Source organism: Camelus dromedarius, chromosome 4 (genome assembly GCF_036321535.1).
Source record: "Camelus dromedarius isolate mCamDro1 chromosome 4, mCamDro1.pat, whole genome shotgun sequence".
NCBI lineage: Eukaryota > Metazoa > Chordata > Mammalia > Artiodactyla > Camelidae > Camelus > Camelus dromedarius.
In genome coordinates, this window is record NC_087439.1 from 44,423 (window position 1) to 62,210 (window position 17,788).

General features: G+C 40.4%; 1 long non-coding RNA gene across 1 annotated transcript; it reads left to right on the top strand.

The window, feature by feature from the left end:
• The first annotated feature begins 8,102 nt into the window (after positions 1-8,102).
• LOC135321112 (uncharacterized) lies at positions 8,103-17,166 on the top strand. Its single transcript, XR_010380513.1, has 4 exons — positions 8,103-9,060; positions 9,980-10,039; positions 10,570-10,790; positions 16,839-17,166. It is a non-coding gene; the product is annotated as an uncharacterized LOC135321112 (long non-coding RNA).
• Positions 17,167-17,788: the final 622 nt, after the last annotated feature.

Below are 17,788 nucleotides of genomic sequence, written 5' to 3' on the forward strand. Positions count from 1 at the left end.
AAGCGAGTAAGGAAGGTTTGATTGTTATCCCAGTTTTACAGTGTGGAAATTGAGGCACACAGAGGGTAAGTTGGCCAAAATCACAGAAATAGTAAGTGGCAGAGCTGGTATCTAAACCCTGGCTTACTGGTTTGAGGCTCCCAGAGATGGGCTTTGGGTGTTTAGTGTTATCTGCATCCCTGAATCTTTGTACCTCTGTGCATATTTTAGCCCAGAAAGGACAGGGAAAAGAGAGTTACACAGATGCTCATAGTCATGTATTGGCCACTGTCCACAGAGAGTGAATCGTGATTGGCGTTATTTGTTTTCCAGGCAGTAGATCAGTTCTTATAACAGAAATTTAGTCCATTGAGTTAATCTAGAAACCCTTCCTGCTCTGTTTCTGTCCATGCTTGCCATGTGACTGCCTCCCCGTGATTAGGCCATTGAGAAAATGTACTCATGGTTGAACTCTGATATTTCAGTCTGGTTCATAGTTTCACGTCTTCTGTTACATTAATAAGTTAAGTTTCTGGTTTTCTTTCATCAGTGTGTCATGAGTTTGGTTAATGTGAAACAAGTCCATGGGAGCCCAGGGGTGATGACGGTATAATTTCTGAGCACGTTGTGGCACTTCTACCCTTGCAGACCTGGCGGGAGTATGTCCGCCTTCCTCACTGATTTCCCCCAACAGCAGGGTCCTCTCCCACCCCCGCATGTGAGGCTGGGAGCTCTCTGAGTAGGCCAGTCAGAGGCCAAGTCCACCAATCAGAAAATGATGAAGTATCTGGAAGTGGTTTTAATAGAAGAAAAGGGTTTCCAGATAGTACAATGGGCTGTTCGAGTCCGTTTGGTGAAAAGCTGTCCAGTGTCTGTGGTTGAGGTGCTTCTTTGCTGTTGAAAAGCCTGGATTAGATGAAGGGATTTTAAAAAGCAGAAAGGAGTGATTTCAGGTGGTACGTCCACACCGGTGAGAAGTGATGGATGACCACCTGTGTGAGGCATAGACAGGGTCTTACAAACTTCTTAAAATAACTTTAAAAGCTCTTCCATCTGAGTGCATTTCATATGGGGTCCAGTTCTTCACTGGTCACCCTGAGAGGGCAAATAATTGATGATGGCAGAAAGGACACGGAGGCATCAAAAAGGTCTCAGTCATTTTCCCTTTTTAAAGGATGTGGCAAAGTGTAATATATTTGAGCTGGTTTTTCACTGAACAATTTTTAGTGTTTTCTGGGACTCCCCAATGCCCCAAGGTTCCATGCAGCTGGGTGTCCCCTCAGAGCAGGTCTGTCAGAGCTTGCCCTGGGTTGACGTGGTGTCACGGGGAGCAGGACGGTCAGAGTCCCCGGATCTTCCGAGCTCCGTCTCCTCATCCTCAGTGCCGGGTTTCTCATCCGTGTCTACTTAGGGTTGTTGAGAATCACACGTGATGGTTCAGGTGTGATTTGTGATAGTCTCTGTGATTGGCATATAGTCAATATTTGAAAGAAACACTTTTTTTTTAGTATAATTGTAGCATATAGATTGCAGTGCTTTTTAGTCTGCTTTTTTTTATATAAGTTTATTCTTATTTTTAAATATGCACTTATTTTTATTTATTTTTTTGGAGGTACTGGGGACTGAATCCAGGACATTGTTCATGCTAAGCAGGTGCTCTACAACTGAGTAATACACACCCTCCTTGTCTGCACTTGAAAATAAATATTTCAATGCGCAAAATAGCTCTTAAACACCATCATGGGGCCTAGTCACTGTATAGAGAGTTGAACACGTATGCTTTTTCAATAAGAATAAATGTTGTTGAGACATACATTTCTGAATCTGTTAATGTGCTTAAAAACGATCATAGGTAGTGATAAACACGAATCTTTGATCCAGTACTTCTTAGGGTCTGTTTTGCCATCAAGTGAAATTACATTCTACAGAGAAAGCTAATTGGATCTCTTTGATATTTGGATGGTTTAGCAGATGATCAAGGCTTTCAAAAGCTGACAGATTTGTATTTTAAACTAACTACAAAGTTATCTTCTAGAAGTTGGAATTCCTAAACTTGTGAAGTGCCCAGTAATCCAGGGGGTATGTGTCTGTGTCTGTGTGAACGTTTGTGTGTGTGATTTCAGGAATCTAGAAATAAGTTTCATATGGACTTCTGATACCTTTCTCCTACAGTTCAAGGTATAGGCATATATTTACACAAATAAATTGATATTCTTTTGTCATTTTGCATATTGGTGGGAATAAGAGTTTCTCATACTTGTTTCAGAAGGGTTGGGGAGCATGAGCTCAGAAAACGGGAGGAGAAAGAGGGAGGGAGGCACTTCACACTTTGTGCAGGATATGAGAAACAGTAGCTTTTTTTTCTCTTTTCTTCTAAAGCAAACTGGCACTGAATTGTAACCGACTATTACCCAGAATTGCTTTTCTGATCAGATACAAGTGCCTCAGATTTTTCAAGGCAACATGAATGATGAAATGTGTTTTAGCAGTTATCATTAAAAGTAGTTTTATTTTTCAAGTAAAAGGCTATAGCCTGTTCTTCCAGCGGTACATGAAGTCCTCATTGTTCTATGTACATGATCTATGTGCTTAGTTTCTTTGTTTTTTTTTTTTTTTAAGTGCTTGTTTCATTGTGGTGTGAATGAATGTTTAAAATTTCTGGATTTTGATCTTTAGAACATGCTGATTTATCAGAGCTGTTAAAAACCTGATTGTTCTTTGGTCCTTGTTTGTTGGGGCACCCTATTGATTTCTGTTGTCTGTTAAAGCAGGAAATGCTTCCTCTAGCCTGCAGATCATAAAGTGAATGATTTGCAGTGTGCCTTTAAAATTATTTGAATACATTGAGCATGTTTGTCCAGTGAATTCTGAATTAACTCATTCTGTTGACTTTGCTTTCGTTCTGTGGCTTTTGCACCTCTCCACAAGAATTTGAATTCTCTGTTGCATTTTGTATACGTGTTCTTAACAGGGGAAGAAATTTTGCATTTTTTACAGAGGTGGCTTTTCCTATCCCCTCTGAATGCCTTCTATAATTGATACAATAGTAACCTGTTATTGCAGTGCATAATTCTTTCATAAACTATTTTTTGGCATATTCAGAAACAATGACAAAGAATGATAATAAAAAATATGAAAACCTTCCTTCCTTTGAAGAATAGAAATCAGGTGGTCAGGCTCACGCATGCTTTGTGCCTGACACACTTACTCTCATGTCATTGTGTATCATGATTCGGAGATGGAGTTGCTCCAGGTTTATAGATTTTTGTTTTAACATTTGTGTTGAATTCTTTCTCCAGGCTGATGTTTCCTGTTGGTTTTGTGGAAAGAGTAGAAGGGAAACAAATCCTTTGTTTTGTTTTCAGGAGGCCTGAGTTGATGAGAAAAGTGTTGAGGGTGGGCTGAAGAAAAGAGTGACACTCCCTCTCCTCCCGGCTGAAATTGATAAACAAAGAAATCAATTAAGTGTATCGGTATTTGACCAATAGAAGTTAGAGAGCCCAAAATGGCTAGATATTCCCAATGGAAATTACTGAATTCACCTGCAGAATTATCTGCTTTACCAAGTAGAAGCAACTTAGAGCAATCAGAAAAATCAGTAATATGATGAGATATAAAAGGAATATTATACCTTTTATTTCTGAAACTTTTCTACGGTAAGTTGTGTAGAGCTAAAATTAAGTTTCAAGCACCAGGAGTTAAGAGTGTGGGTAGTTCTGTAGGATCGTTATTCACGGATGTACCTAGACCCTGCTAGAGTGGCTGAAGATGGCAGGAAAAGACCCAGAGGCAGGATTTGTCATCTTAGGGTGTCCTCCATAATGGTTCCATGTGGGAGCCCATGATTGGTTTAACAAATTGTAACACACTCCAGCCGCCTGTGAACTTTAAGAAGAAAAATATATGCTAAAAACTGCTTTACAAGCAAGTGCCTGTACATCCTCACTCCAGTCTCCTTGCATTAAAAAGCAGAGACAATGCTTTGCTTGCATAGTTGAGGTTTTAGATAGCACTCTGCTGGTTGCAAAGCAAGGACCGAGGCCCTCAGGTATAAACGCTGAGCTTGTGTGCTGTTAGATAGTCTATGATCCACAGAACAAGGACCTGGCTGGTCTGGTGGTCTGCTTTGTAATTCACATGTCTAAAAATGTATCTTGTTCCCCTCACTCCATTACTTCCCTAAAGATACACTAATCCTTTGTACTCATTGTGTATTCTACAATCTCTGCTTCATACTGTCTTTCCCGAAGTTCCTATTACTATCACACAATTGTTAATGAATTTTTCCTTTGATTATACACAATAAATAAGGGTGCAATTGAGAGGCTTGTGGAGTTGGCTCCCTACTCCCTCTCGATTTATTGACTTTTTCCACAGAGACTTGAATAATCATTCCATGTCGGTAAGACTTCTGCCAGCCAACCCACAGTTCCAGGTGAGAAGGATGCAGGTTTACCACTCCTACCCGATGGAGAGAGAGGAGAGAATTGAGATATGCTCCCCCATGGTCGCTTCCTGTCCCACGGCCACTGCAGTTCACCTGCAGCCTTCTGGCCTCTGCTCAGAGGGCCTCTGTCCCAGGACTGACTGCAGCCTTTTCTTCCCTTGTCAACATTTCCTGTGTCTTTCAGAAGTTGGTCTCTTCTCTGCAATTCAACCCTGGCAGATGTGATGGTGGTCAGCGTGCTGGTGGGCAGTCCTTTGGGGACTCCCAGGAGACATGCTGATTCTCCTGAGTCTCTCAATCGGGGTTAAAGAACAGTCGAGCACCGAAGGAAGCCCATTCACGTGAGGTCAACAGAGCATTTTATCACTTTCATTTTATTTTTAAATTTTCAGTGGAGAAATTATTTGTAGCAAACTGTTCCAGATATTCGGCCGCCTGCTTTCCTCACCACCATTTCCTTGTTGGCTCTGGTGCTTGTTTTAAGAACCAGGTTTCTTCTCTGGTCATTTGTAGCAGCTGGGCTTGCTGAATCCTTGATCTGCATTTGAAGAAGAATGCTTCTTCCTGATGTGAAACTGATTTTCCTATTTCTGAATATTTCGTGTACACTCAGCAACTGTTTCAAGTGAAATGCTCTTGTCCAATTTTGGTTAACTCACATTTGCTGATCTCCTACTTTCATGCTGAGGGCAGTTTCTTCTTCCTCTAATAAAAGTTAGCAATTTGCATTTACTAGGGAAGGTACTGGCCCGAGTTGCTTTTTTTCTTACCAGTTTTAATACAATTCACCCATTTAAATATACAGTCGTTTTTACTCTATGCCCAGAATTGTGCATCCCATTTAATCTTAGAATATTTTCATTCCCCCAACAGGAAGCCCCGTATGCATAAGCAGTCATTCCCATCTTCCCCATCCTCCCCCAGCCCCAAGGAGCCACTCTTCTCTCTCTGTGGATTTGCCTCTGCTGGACATTTCATTTAAATCGAGTCACTTCATGTAGGTGGAACCGTCTATTGTGACTGACTTATTTCACACTGAGTAACGTTATCAAAGTTTGTCCACGTTGTGGCCTGGGTCAGTACTCTATGCTTTGCTATTGCTGACTAATATTCCACTGTATGGCTGGGCCCCACTGTTTACCCATTCATCAGGTGATAGGCAATTGGGTTGTTTCTGCTTTTTGGCTGTGATTAGTAGTGTCGCCATGAATATTCCTGTAGGAGTTTTTATGTGGACATTTGTTTTCAGTTCTCTTACGTTTGTGCCCAGACAGCAGAGTTGCTGGGTCATTCAGAAACCAAATGTTCAACTCTCTGAGGACCTGCCAGGCTGTTTTCCAAAGTGGCCACGCTGTGTTACGTCCTCACCAGCAAGGGCTGCGCGCTCCGCTTCCTCTGTGTCCTTATTAGTGCTTGTTACTCTTTTTTTTTATTATAACCTATTGTTGTGAGTGTGAAGCGGTTTCTCCTAGTGGGTTTGACTTGATTTCCCTTACAGCTAATGATATTGAACATCGTTTCATTGTGCTTATTGGCCATTTGTATATTTTCCTTGAAAAATACCATTTCAGATCCTTTATTCACCTTTTAATTGAGTTGCCTTTTTATTGTTGATTTGTAGGAGGTACTTTATTTTTTATAGATACAAATTCCTTATCAGATAAATGATTTGAAAAAAATTTCTTCTGTGTGTTGTTTTTTCACTTTCTGGATGGTGCCCTTTGAAGCAAAGTTTTAAATTTTGATGAACTCCAATTTATCTCTGTTTTCTTTGTTCCTTGTGCTTTTGGGGTATTATTTAAAATCTGAGGTATTTTATTTAAAATTTTATATATAAAATAACTTAATTCGTAGGACCGTTCTAGGAGATGGGTGCGGTTGTTGTCCCCAGTGTATGGATAGAAGACTGAGATGCAGAAAATTTCTCTGAAATATCAGTTTCACAGCTACCCAGTGCTGTGGGAGTTCAGGCACTCATGTTCGTCCCAAACATCTGTGATCCTCACCACCATGCTCCACTACTGCCTGGAATCGTTAATGAAAACGTCTTTCCTTTTTTGATTCCTTGTTTGTTTTCTCATTGGGGACCTCATCTCCTCATTTTCCTTTCGGATATCAGTATAGATTTATTTTAGGTCTCATGTAGGCAGAAGCATTTCTATCAGTTAACTTCTTTATTACTCACTCTCCAGTGATGATTGTTGCTAGTTGACCTAATCAAGTCATGCTTAAGTCTTTCCTTCTCATGACACTAAAAACAGTCATGACTTACAGAATGCTAAAAGCAGAAAGTACTTGATTGATTTTATTTTGCTACCCAATCAAACCAATCAAATAAAAACCCGCTGTTGACACAGATTATAAGCCCTCCAGGTTAGGGTCACTGTCTTCCTTGTGTTTCATTTATTTGGTCACAGTGTCTGGATAGTGCCTTGCTGTTCAGCAGTTTTGTTAGGAAATGGTGCTCGTGAATCATTGTAAGGACAGAATTTTGACAACAGACTGTGTTGTTCATTTCACAAGGGAAAAGATAATATAGAAATACTGCTCAGATCTATTTGAAAATTAAGCTTGGAATTTTGAGAACAATTCAAGAAACCATACAAAGATTTTTCACTAATTTTAGATCTATCTTAAACACATTATGGTTACATAGCAGAGTAACTTATCAAGTAGATTTGTCAAGAGGAGTGTATTATTGATTATTTGTTTTAGTTGAAATATTCTACCTGGGATAAAATATTCAGTGCCCATAAATGAACAAATATGTTTGTATTTCTATGCAACATGGGAGCAGACTACATATGTTTCAATATAATATATATGACTGTGTGTTTTAATCTGTCTGTCAGTGTTTTTATAGTTTTTCAGCAATGTTGTAACATTAGAATTCTAAGAAATTCACTCCCGATACTACTGCAGTTTGTACTGTGTATCCTGTCTTATGTATGGGATTCCACTGTCCCCTAAGTGAGGAATTTCCTCTCCTATTGAGTTAGAAGCAGATTTAAAGGAACTGTGATTTCTAGGCCTTTGCTCTCCATGTGTTTGCACTTGGGTGTCAATCACAATTTTCCCTTTCTTGAGTTTTCATTGTTCAATTAGAATTTTTGAAAATAACTATTAATATGTTTCACTAGTCTCCCTAGAAACTTGATGTTTTTGTGCTTTTCAGTTTTCAATTTATGAAAATTATAAATGCACACTTGTTTTTAAGTAGTCCTTTTTCACTAGATATTTGTTTACCTCTTTATAGTTAAAATAATTTTTTTCCTAATGAATGAATCACTGTGCATATTTTACAAGATATCTTACTTTTTATTTTTCTTATTCTAACAGGTATATTCATTGTACAGAATTTTGAAAATAAGGATAAACCCAGTAATAACTTAAAAATGGCCTCTAATCTCACCTGGAGATACAGTTGTAAGGTTTGAAATTGAGAATTACAAGTCCTCTCATGTTTTTCTTCTTTTTCAAGTACGTTTTGGTTACTGAGTCCCTCAAATTCCCATATGAATAGTAGCAGCAGCTAGTCAGTTACTGCAGAGGAGCCCGCTGGGATTGTGATCGAGACCACGTTGAGTATACAGATCGCTCTGGGGAGCACTGCCATCCCAAGAGCTCTGTCATCTGATCCAGGAATGTGCGTGGTGTGTCTGTCCAGGTATTTAGGTCTTCTTTAATTTTTTTCAACCATGCGTAGAGTTTACATAGTATAATTTTACCTTATTTTTTTGCCTTTATACTGAGTACAATTGTGCAAGGTACTAGGATCAGAATTGTATTATAGCCCCGCCACTTGCTGCCACCATGGACGCTGCACTCTTGCTTTGCCCTGTGTAAAATCTTGCACAAAATAGGACCTAAGTAACTCTCTCTTGAATGAATGATTATATGATTGCTGGATGATGCTGGAGAGTCCTTGTGATGATGTCTTTTTCCCAGACTTTCCTCTCTTCTTAACTATGCCTTTTCTCTTCCTTTCCTCCAACCTGGGTTTCAGCCTGCCTGTGGCATTGATTTTCCCTGAGTGTGGACTCTTCCTTTCACTAGTTCACGATAATGTTTCATGCGGGCTATGAAAACTTGCTAGATGTCAAGAAATAGCAAATTCACTGCATGCTAGTATTTTTAGTCTGTGGTATTATATTATCCATTGAAATTAAATCAGGCTGACCCCCTGAGCCCTCCCCTGATCTCTTTTCTCCTTCCTACGGGTGATACTTCTCTGGTTGCTGTCTGTGCCCTTCCCCCAGACTTGGTTTTGGAGTTGAGTAAGTCACCATCAGTGGAGCTCTCTCTTTAAAGATGAAGAGAACATTTGCTCCTTCTTCCTGGTTGGGGACTGGATGAGATGTGGTAACAGATAAAGAATGGAGCCCCATCTCATTCTGACCCTCGCTCTTTCCGTTCCTTTCTCCAGGGGAAAAGAGTACAATTCAAAAATATAAAGATTGTGAGCTAATGAGATAGACAAGACAACCGAACATTTGTTAAATATCCTTTCATGCCGGACACAAATGTATTATACACACAAAAAGCACACAAATCACGGTAGTACTGCGGTTACAAACGTGGGTCCGAGTTCGAGTCCTGCTCTGGAGTGACCAGTCCTGTGAGATGGAGAACTGGTAGGTCGGCTTAGCCTCTCCTGGACTTGTTTTCTGTCCTGCAGAGATGGGGCTCGCTAGGCGTCCCTCTCCCGTAGAGGTGCTGTGGGGTGTAAATGGCGCGCGTCGGCAGCCCGAGCACAGCTGCTCATTCCTCGTAAGGGCAGGATAGCATCGCTTTTGCGGTGACAGCTTTATGACCGTCCCGTGTAGACTCTTAGTGCTCCGAAGGGATGCCTTGTGGTTTGGAGATGGGATTCTCACTTCTGTAAATACCCAAGGATTGTGTTATTGGGCCGTGCTGATTTGAATCTATTCTTTAGAAAGTACATATTGTAGATATATTTTTCAAGCATGCATGCTTTTTTCTTTTATTATTTATAGTTCTACCCTCTCATCTCTTGGTGTGACTTTTCATGGAATCCAGGAAACAGTCCTAAGCCACCTGCCTCTTCACACTTCTCCGTGGTGGTTTTCTTCCCTGACTAGAAGAGGGTTCTGCATAGGAAATTTTCTTTGTTCCCCTTTCCTTGGAGTCACTCTGTCTCCCCAACTCTCACCTGTACATCTGTCCATTTCTCTACCCACTGATTCTTCTGACTTGTTCCAAAAAGCATTTCAGGCAGCTTACAGAAGAACAGATACCAAATAAACAGGTGAGAAAATGGGGCCAAGTTCAGACAATGAGGCTAGGAGGTGAGCCTGTGTGAGAGTTGCAGGCGTGAGACACACGCCTCAGCCCTGTGACTTATAAGATCGACAGCAACAGTGTGCCTGAGGCTCCCAGCAGACACAGGGAAACAGGGTTTGTGGGAGATGCTCACTGGCTGTGAAATAAATAAGTGGCTTAGGAGATGCCCAGCCTTTCCAGCTACTAAGGCTTAGGAGAATATGTTGAGTTTCTTCCAAAATCAGAGTATTGCATCTTTTCTTTTTTCAGAGTTCTATGTATAGTTGGTTACATTCTATACCTGGAAATTTCTCCAAAACTGCTTCCCACGTGAGTCCCATGGCTCGGGAATGGGGTGGTTCTGCTCATTGACGGGTGTAGGCCAGAAACAGAAAATGACAGCCTCAAAGGAGCCTGGGATTTCTCAGATATGTTTTGTCAGTGCTGTAGATTTCAGAAAACTCTTTCACCGTTTCTCTCCATCTGAGGTGGCAGCGTGCTCTCTTAGCAGCATCAGGAGCTCAGGGCCACGGGATGGTGGGGGCTGACTGCACTGCTATCAAGACAGCTGTGCCAGTCACTGCAGGCGTGGTGATTTTACATAGTGCATTTCATGTTCTTTAATAGGTTTCAACAGGTAGTTAATTAGCTGAGTTAATTAACATTTAAGAAATATGATGTTTTGTTGAAAAGACAGTTATAGGCAGAATATAAGTTGTGAACACTTGAAAAACGGTTTCATTACTGAAATTTTAGTAGGGAAGATTTAGTTTATCTTATTTACACCTCTCTTCAAAAGTAACAAAGAAACAAGACAGAAAAAGCAGAGGATGATTTCTGTTCTTCCTCTCGGCTTGCAGGTGCCCTCACCTCCAGTGGCATCCATCCAGACACCAGCACTGACACTGGCCGTGCTCAGAACTGCCTCAGCCCTGAAGACACAACTGACAAATAGAAGGGGGCTACGCCCTATGACAGCAGATGCTCTCACTTTGTGGGTCCTTATGTAACTGCGCGGTGTTATTCAGGATCGCCCGTTCTACACTGTGTGACGCTGCTGCCGTGTCTCCTAGTTATTTCTGTAAGTACTAGTGTAATTTTTTCAATGTGTGGTACTAGACATCTAAAAATGCTTTTTTCAGATGAAAAATAATGTGTATTTAATATAATAAGTCTGAAAAAAGGGACAAAAGTTTCTATCCTGGTCCCACTACTCAGAGATAATAATTAACACTTTAACATCTATTTTCTGTTCTTTTCATCAGTGTGTATTACGTCTGTCATAAAAACCAGCGAGCACTCTGTGCCTGTTTACTGTGTGGAGACCTCCATTTTCCATTCGGCTTATTACACATTTTTCTACAGTATTCTCTCTCCCCTGGCATGATTTTTAATGACCAGTATAGCATTCTGTCTTGTAGAGGCATCGTCCATTTTACTTCGGACTTAAATAAACTTTTAAATTCCAAGTATATTTAACTGAAATACTGAAAAGAGAACTGTGGTGGTACCGAAAGGCCCCTACATCCCTTCCCCTTTTTTTCCTGAGAGTAAAAACTGCTGACAATGTGGTGTATATATTTCATGACCTTTATGCCTGTCATATATATATACACATACATACATGTATATGAGAAATCTATGTATATGTGTGTGTATATATGCTTTATTGAAAAATAAGGCCATACTATATGTTTTGTGCAGCTCGGTTTATTCACTGAGGTGTATATCATAGACGTCCTCCCACTCCAGACTCATCCGGTCCTTTCAGATAGAGTAGAGGGGTCTCCTGATGTGCAGTAGATTTGGTCTCTTGTGTAAGGACACCTTTGGTGGGAGAGTAATGTGGACAAGGCCTTGGACCACGCCAAAACGCCTGCCCCTTAGTGCCCACAGCTCGCCTTGATTTACCGCATCATTGTCTTGATGGTGGATACTTAAGTTTTCTCCATTTTCCACTGTCAGAAAGGGTGTTTGACTGGCGTCCTTCTTGTACAAACATTCCTGTGATCTTGTATGAGTATTCCTTTAGTTAAGGTTTCTGGGAATTTAGTCCCTGGATGTGACAATTACATACATCACAGGATCCTTTCAAGTGACTCTAGAAATTCCTTCTCCTGCGGGGAATGAAAAGATGTAGAATAACTTATGTAACCAATTCTCTATCGCTGGATATGATTTCACTTCAGCTTTTCTTCCCACCATTGTAAAAAGTGCTGTGTAAATGCTCTGATGAGTACATCTTTTTGAACTGATTTTTTTTCTAAACGAAACGATTCCTAAAATGGAGTTCAGTCTGTGTGTACACACATTTTTCAGAGTTTACATATCCATTGACACGTCGTCCTCCAAAAAGATCGCTCAGTTTGTTCTCTCAAAGATGGACACTACCTAGAATATTTTTTAAAAACATTTGCCAATATGATGAGCAAAATTGCTTTTTCATTGTTTTAGTTTGCACTTGATGACCAGTGAGGTATTGAGCATTTTTCACTCATTAGCCATCTGACTTTTAAAAGGTGAATCATCCCTTTTGTCCTTTGCACACATTTAAGTGAGGGAGCTTCTTGTTGCTTTGTGACAGCTCTTTGTATGTTATGAACATTAACCCCTTGTCTTCATTAACATGTATCACAGAGCTTTTTCTTGTCATTTCTTGCCTTTCATTCTGTTCAGTAGGTTTATTTTTGTTGTGGCCGAAAATAATCTTAAGACAGTAAATGTCTTCTTTTTGGGTTTTATCCTTGATAGTATTCTTAGAAATACTTTCTTATAATGGTATATATCTCCTCTGTAGGATTTTTTAATCTCTATGATGGAGATGATAATACTACTTGTTATAGTGAGGAGAAGTTGAATTACTATGAGCAAAGAGTTGTATTTGCTGTTATTAGTACTTTCTAATATTTACATCACTATTTGTAATTTTTCTTGTGGTCATTATGACTGGAATAGAATTTGTTTTTTCCAGGTGATTCTCTGATTGTCCCAAGACAATTATTGAATTCATACTTTGCTCTTTGATTTGAAATCCCACCTGTACAAAATATTTATGTACACTAGAGTCTCTTTTTGAGCTCATGGTTTATTTCTGTCAGTCTTACTTTCTTACTCCAGTGCTATATCTTACATATTGTAAAAATTTATTTAATATATGACACTGCGATTTTTTTATTCTTTTTTCCATCCCCAATTTTCTTGTCTAGTATTATGACTTTATTATTCCTGAAGAGTTCCAAAATATTTTGCTCAAGTTAAAAAAAAACAGATAAGAGCTGTCATGGGATTTTTAAGTAAGTTTTGAATTATCTTTAGGAGAACGTTCATCTTTACAAAACTGCTTTCCTCCATACAATATGTTGATGTCTTTGCATTCACACTTCTTACTTTACCCCTCAGTACAGTCCTGTGTTTCTCCATGTACAACATGGGCATTGTTTTTGAGTTTATTCCAGATTATTGTTGATGTTTTTGTTAATTTTGTAAGTGAGAATTTTTGCTATTATATTTTTTAACTGTTAAAACTGACACCTAGGAAGGCAGATTCAATTTGTAAATACTCACTTTGTAACTTGTCATTTAAAATTGTAAGTATTAAGTACTTGTTACAGAATACTTTCTTTTCTGTTTTTAAAAATTTGTTTCCAAGATTCTCAAAATGGTCATAGCTAAGTAGTATAGGTGGGGAGACAGATGGAGAGAGGTAGTGTGGCTCATGTACAAACTGTGAGCACTTTCATGGCTGCCTTAATGCTGGAAAAGCCACTGAAGAGCCCAGGTAAGTCCAGGGGTGGCTTTGTATGCACTTGAAAGCCAGCTTTCCTGTCTGTATGGAGAAGCCTGGTGAGTGAGGCAGGTATATGATCAAGGTCGAATGGAGGTTATTGGCTGCACAGAGCACTGTGTCTGTGAGAACAGCAGACCATAGCCATGGGAAATGCTTGGTGCCAGGAACAATGCAGGGAGCTGGGAAGCCTGTCTGTTAAGGATTTTCCAGCCCTGGGAGTGGGAAGATCAGACTCTCCATTCAGATCTGAGTTTGAATTCATCCTCTTTAGTTTACTGGTCCTCTGACTTTTCTCAAGTTATACATCCTCTTTGAACTCCTGTTTTCTTGTCTCTCAAAACAGGAGAATTACGGCCTGCTGCTAGAGTGTTTGATCAGGGTAAATAATTTGTGTCTATAAGATGCCATGTACAGTCACAATCTCAGTGAGAAATGGGCTGTCGCCTCTTCTTCTGCAACTCAGTGCTTGACGAGACATGGGGGAAAGTCAGTCCCTAATTTGTGTGTGATGCAAGTAGGAAAAAAATTAAAGTCTTGCCTTTCCCTAGTAGTATTCTTACTCCTTTGCTTCATTTACTTCTTTCCTCCTTTCCTTTCCCCTTTCCCCTCCTCCATCAAAACTCTCTCAGAACACGAGATTCAAGTTACTTTAAAGGTTGGCTCATCCTCATGAAATGACAGTAACATAAAAAAATCTGTACACATCCCAGAATGCATTGTATTTGATTTACACACACACACACGTGCACACAAACACACACACAATCAGGCTACCTCCCACTTGCAGAGGGAGAAGGAGCACTTTTTCTGAGTTTTCATTCACTGAGCGTGAGAACAAAGTCTCTTACGCAGACTTTCACCAGCCTTCGTGCATGTTGTTTTTAATTGGATTTCTGCTTTTTGGCCATAGATATAGTATCCTAATAGAAGAGAGAAAGTGAAGACATAGACAATCTGCTGAGATATTGGTGTCATCATATTTGAGTTGGAAATGGCTTAAGACAGCATAGAGTCATAAATTTTTATGGGTGAGAATCCATGATGGTGTAACTTGGACAAGAACCTGGGTCTTCTGCCATCTTGTCCATGTGGGTGAAGAGGCAACTGGGTGGGGGATGGCAGGGATCTTTCTTGCTTGAGTTCCATGGTCTTGCTAGTTTTCATTGCTAAGCTGCCTTTAGTTTATGTCCATGAGGCCTCTCATGGGAAGGTCACTCTGTCCTGATAGATTGTTTCTTATCAGCAAAAAGCTCTGGACCCACTCATATTTCCCAGAGTTTTCTGCTGACCTGTTGACACTTTATATAAATGAGACCTAAGAAACTACTGAATATAAAATCCTTATTGTTATCGTTTGCCCTCGAGTTCCATAGGAATGGGGTGCTGTCTCAGGCTGTCTAAAGCTAGATCTGAACAAAGATAGGGTGATAGGCTGTGCTGCTGGACCTCCACAGTCGAAGGGGATTTCCACCTTAGTTTTTAGAATCAGGAAGATGAGTTCAAATATTGCTTTTACCAGTAATTATCTTTGTGACTTGGGGGAGAAACTGTACTTTTTGTGTCCAATTTTCTTTGTAAATAAGTTCAGTATTTATTTTAAGGTTTCTGTTTTAGAATTGAAAGAGCTAATTCCCTCATTTATACCTAAAATAGTGATCGCGTGGTTCTATGCTGGTGCCTTGGAGGTTGATTACTCTGGGACTCGGCAGTGAGAATGGGGGTGGTGGACCCCTGGATAATAGAGCTTATATTCCAGAATATGCTTGTAAAAGACTGGATGTGCAGTGGATTTTTAGTAAATATCCACTCCTTTCCTACTCTGCTTTGATTGTGTATATATCTTTATACTAATATATGAACAATTTTTATTGCAATTTAAATATCTTTGTAGTATTTACAATATGTAGCTATAACAAATAGGTGAAATAAAATGATTTGACTTTTATTTTCTTTTCAATAAGCAAAACAAAATAAAATAGAAAAGAACAAAGTTTTGAAGGAGAAGAAATAATTTTATTTCCATGGAATCAATTCCGTATAATAGGTTTTTTGGTCGTGTTGTTAAACAGCATATAAAATTGATTGGTTGTGACATACTGGAAATGAGGAAACAGTGGAGACATACTACCTCTAATGCAGTCATTTATTTACCAAGTCCAAACTCGTTCTGCTTGCTGCATGACAGGCCAATAAATCGGGAGAGGAGCTTTTGGAGTAAGGAATAGTGACTTTATTTGAAAAGCTGGCAGACTCAGAAGATGGCATACTGATATCCAGGAGAACTCTCTTCCCCAAGTCAGAATTCAGTCTCCTTTTATACTAAAAAGTGGTGGGGGTGTGGTTGGTTGTTGCAAACTTCTTGCTGTACGAATTGATTTCCTTGGAATCCTTTGTTCTTGCAGCTGTCCATGTGGGTCAAATCATGGCACCCCTGTAAAACCTCAAAAAAACAAAGTTTATTCTTTATTTTGCAACTTGCCATCTCTACATAAGTGTAGAAGAGCTAACATCCTTAAAGATCAGAGCCCGCAGAATAGGCCCTCCTGGATATTTCAGGCTAAAGGCAACTTTCTTTTACAAAAGGTGCAGAGATAACAAGTCTTAGCCTAGAAAACAGGGTACAGGTTTAAAGACAAACGAACACATCTAACATGGAGTCAAATTTGTTCTTTTCTATTACAATTTCTTTTTCCACCTCATAGATAATTTTAGTAAGAAACATGAGCAATTTTTTTACTTTTGCTTCTTAATAACGGATAAGTGGCCCAACTAAATTTTGTGAACAGGGATGCTGTGCGGGCATAGGGGTCACAGCAAATTCTTGTTGGGGGTGGTCGACCCTGCAACATGTCTGATGCCCTGTGAGTGTTGGTGAGAGTCCCCCTAACCAGGGGCTCTCTTCAGGAACCACCATGTGGGCATTGACCTCTGGAGACTTCTTTTTCAGCTGTAGGAAATTTTTTTAGATGCTGTGATGAAAAAATCACTCCAGCTGGGGATAATCAGGGAATAAAGGAAGGGGAAAAGGGCTTGGAGTAGTGTAGAAGAGAAGGACAGAAGATCAGGGAGCCTGGGGGCTTGGGGGCGGGGCCTCGGGAGAGAGAGTAGCAGAGGTGGGGAGGGTCCCGGCTCCAGAACCAGCTCCTGCACCTTTCCCTGCACCCAAGCCTCACAGCTTTTAATTGGGCCCAAGACTCTTTCCTGTCTGGATGTCACCCTGGGCAGAACGTTGAGAATCGAAGGTAAGGGGTGGGCAGCACTCACCTAGGGGGTCACTGAGGACTTTGGTCAAGTCCACAGTGCCTTTTCTAGTCATGTGTCTTCACCTGTTCTTTATCTCAGGATCTGAGAAGCAGGAGCAAGGAACTCAGGGAGAGATCCAGGAAGACATCTGACTCTGTTAAGAGACGACAGTCACAGCGACACGGGGAGCGAGGACACTTGCAGCAAAGTAAAATGACTTCACAACTATTGCATCAGAGCTGCAGGTGTGAGAGAGCCTAAGCCTGTCTCAGAGTGCAGGGGACAAGAGGAAAGGAATGGTAAAATTAACACTGACAATTGAAATTTTGTTAAATAGCCTGCTAATATTAATTGTATCAAATGAATGTATGCAGGTGTATTTCTATGATCATTTATAGTTACACACAACCCCACCAGCCCCTCTTTCTCCCATCGGGGATGGGCTTTCTCAAGCAAAGTGCCCCTCCTGGTTGAGTGGGCCACGCTGCGGGTCCTCGCCTGGGGCCAGGCTGCTGCAGGACACTGAGTCCCCTAGGCACGGCCTGGGAGAAATGACAGGAACATCTCTGCTCATAACTGAGAGCCTCCGTTTCCCCCTGCAGTGTAAGAATGCCGGTGACTCAGTTAGAAGCATGCATCCAACCCGTCCTTCCGAGTCATCACCATCTAGAATCGGTGCCTGAATCTTCTGAATTTCTCCAGAATGTGGTTTAAAATCACCTTCGACAATTGAGTGTGTGTCCTCTTACAAGTGGAAGAATTGCTGCCGTTTCCCTGGAACTTACTCACCACTAGTCCATCTGATTTTTCTGTGCTAGGATTCAGTATGGCATGCTAAAAATTCTGCAGTCAGATCTTGAAACACTGATGAAGAGGATTATTTATTTTATTTCTTTATATGATAGTGTTTTACTTTCAAAATTCAGAGTTTTCGGTTCTTTCAAAAAATTTTTGGGGGGTTGGAGAAACAACTTTACTCTTACCATCTCTGTGACCTGTTGCTTTGTGCCTCTCACCTGTCTTCTGTCACTTGTGAGGTGGTTTCATTT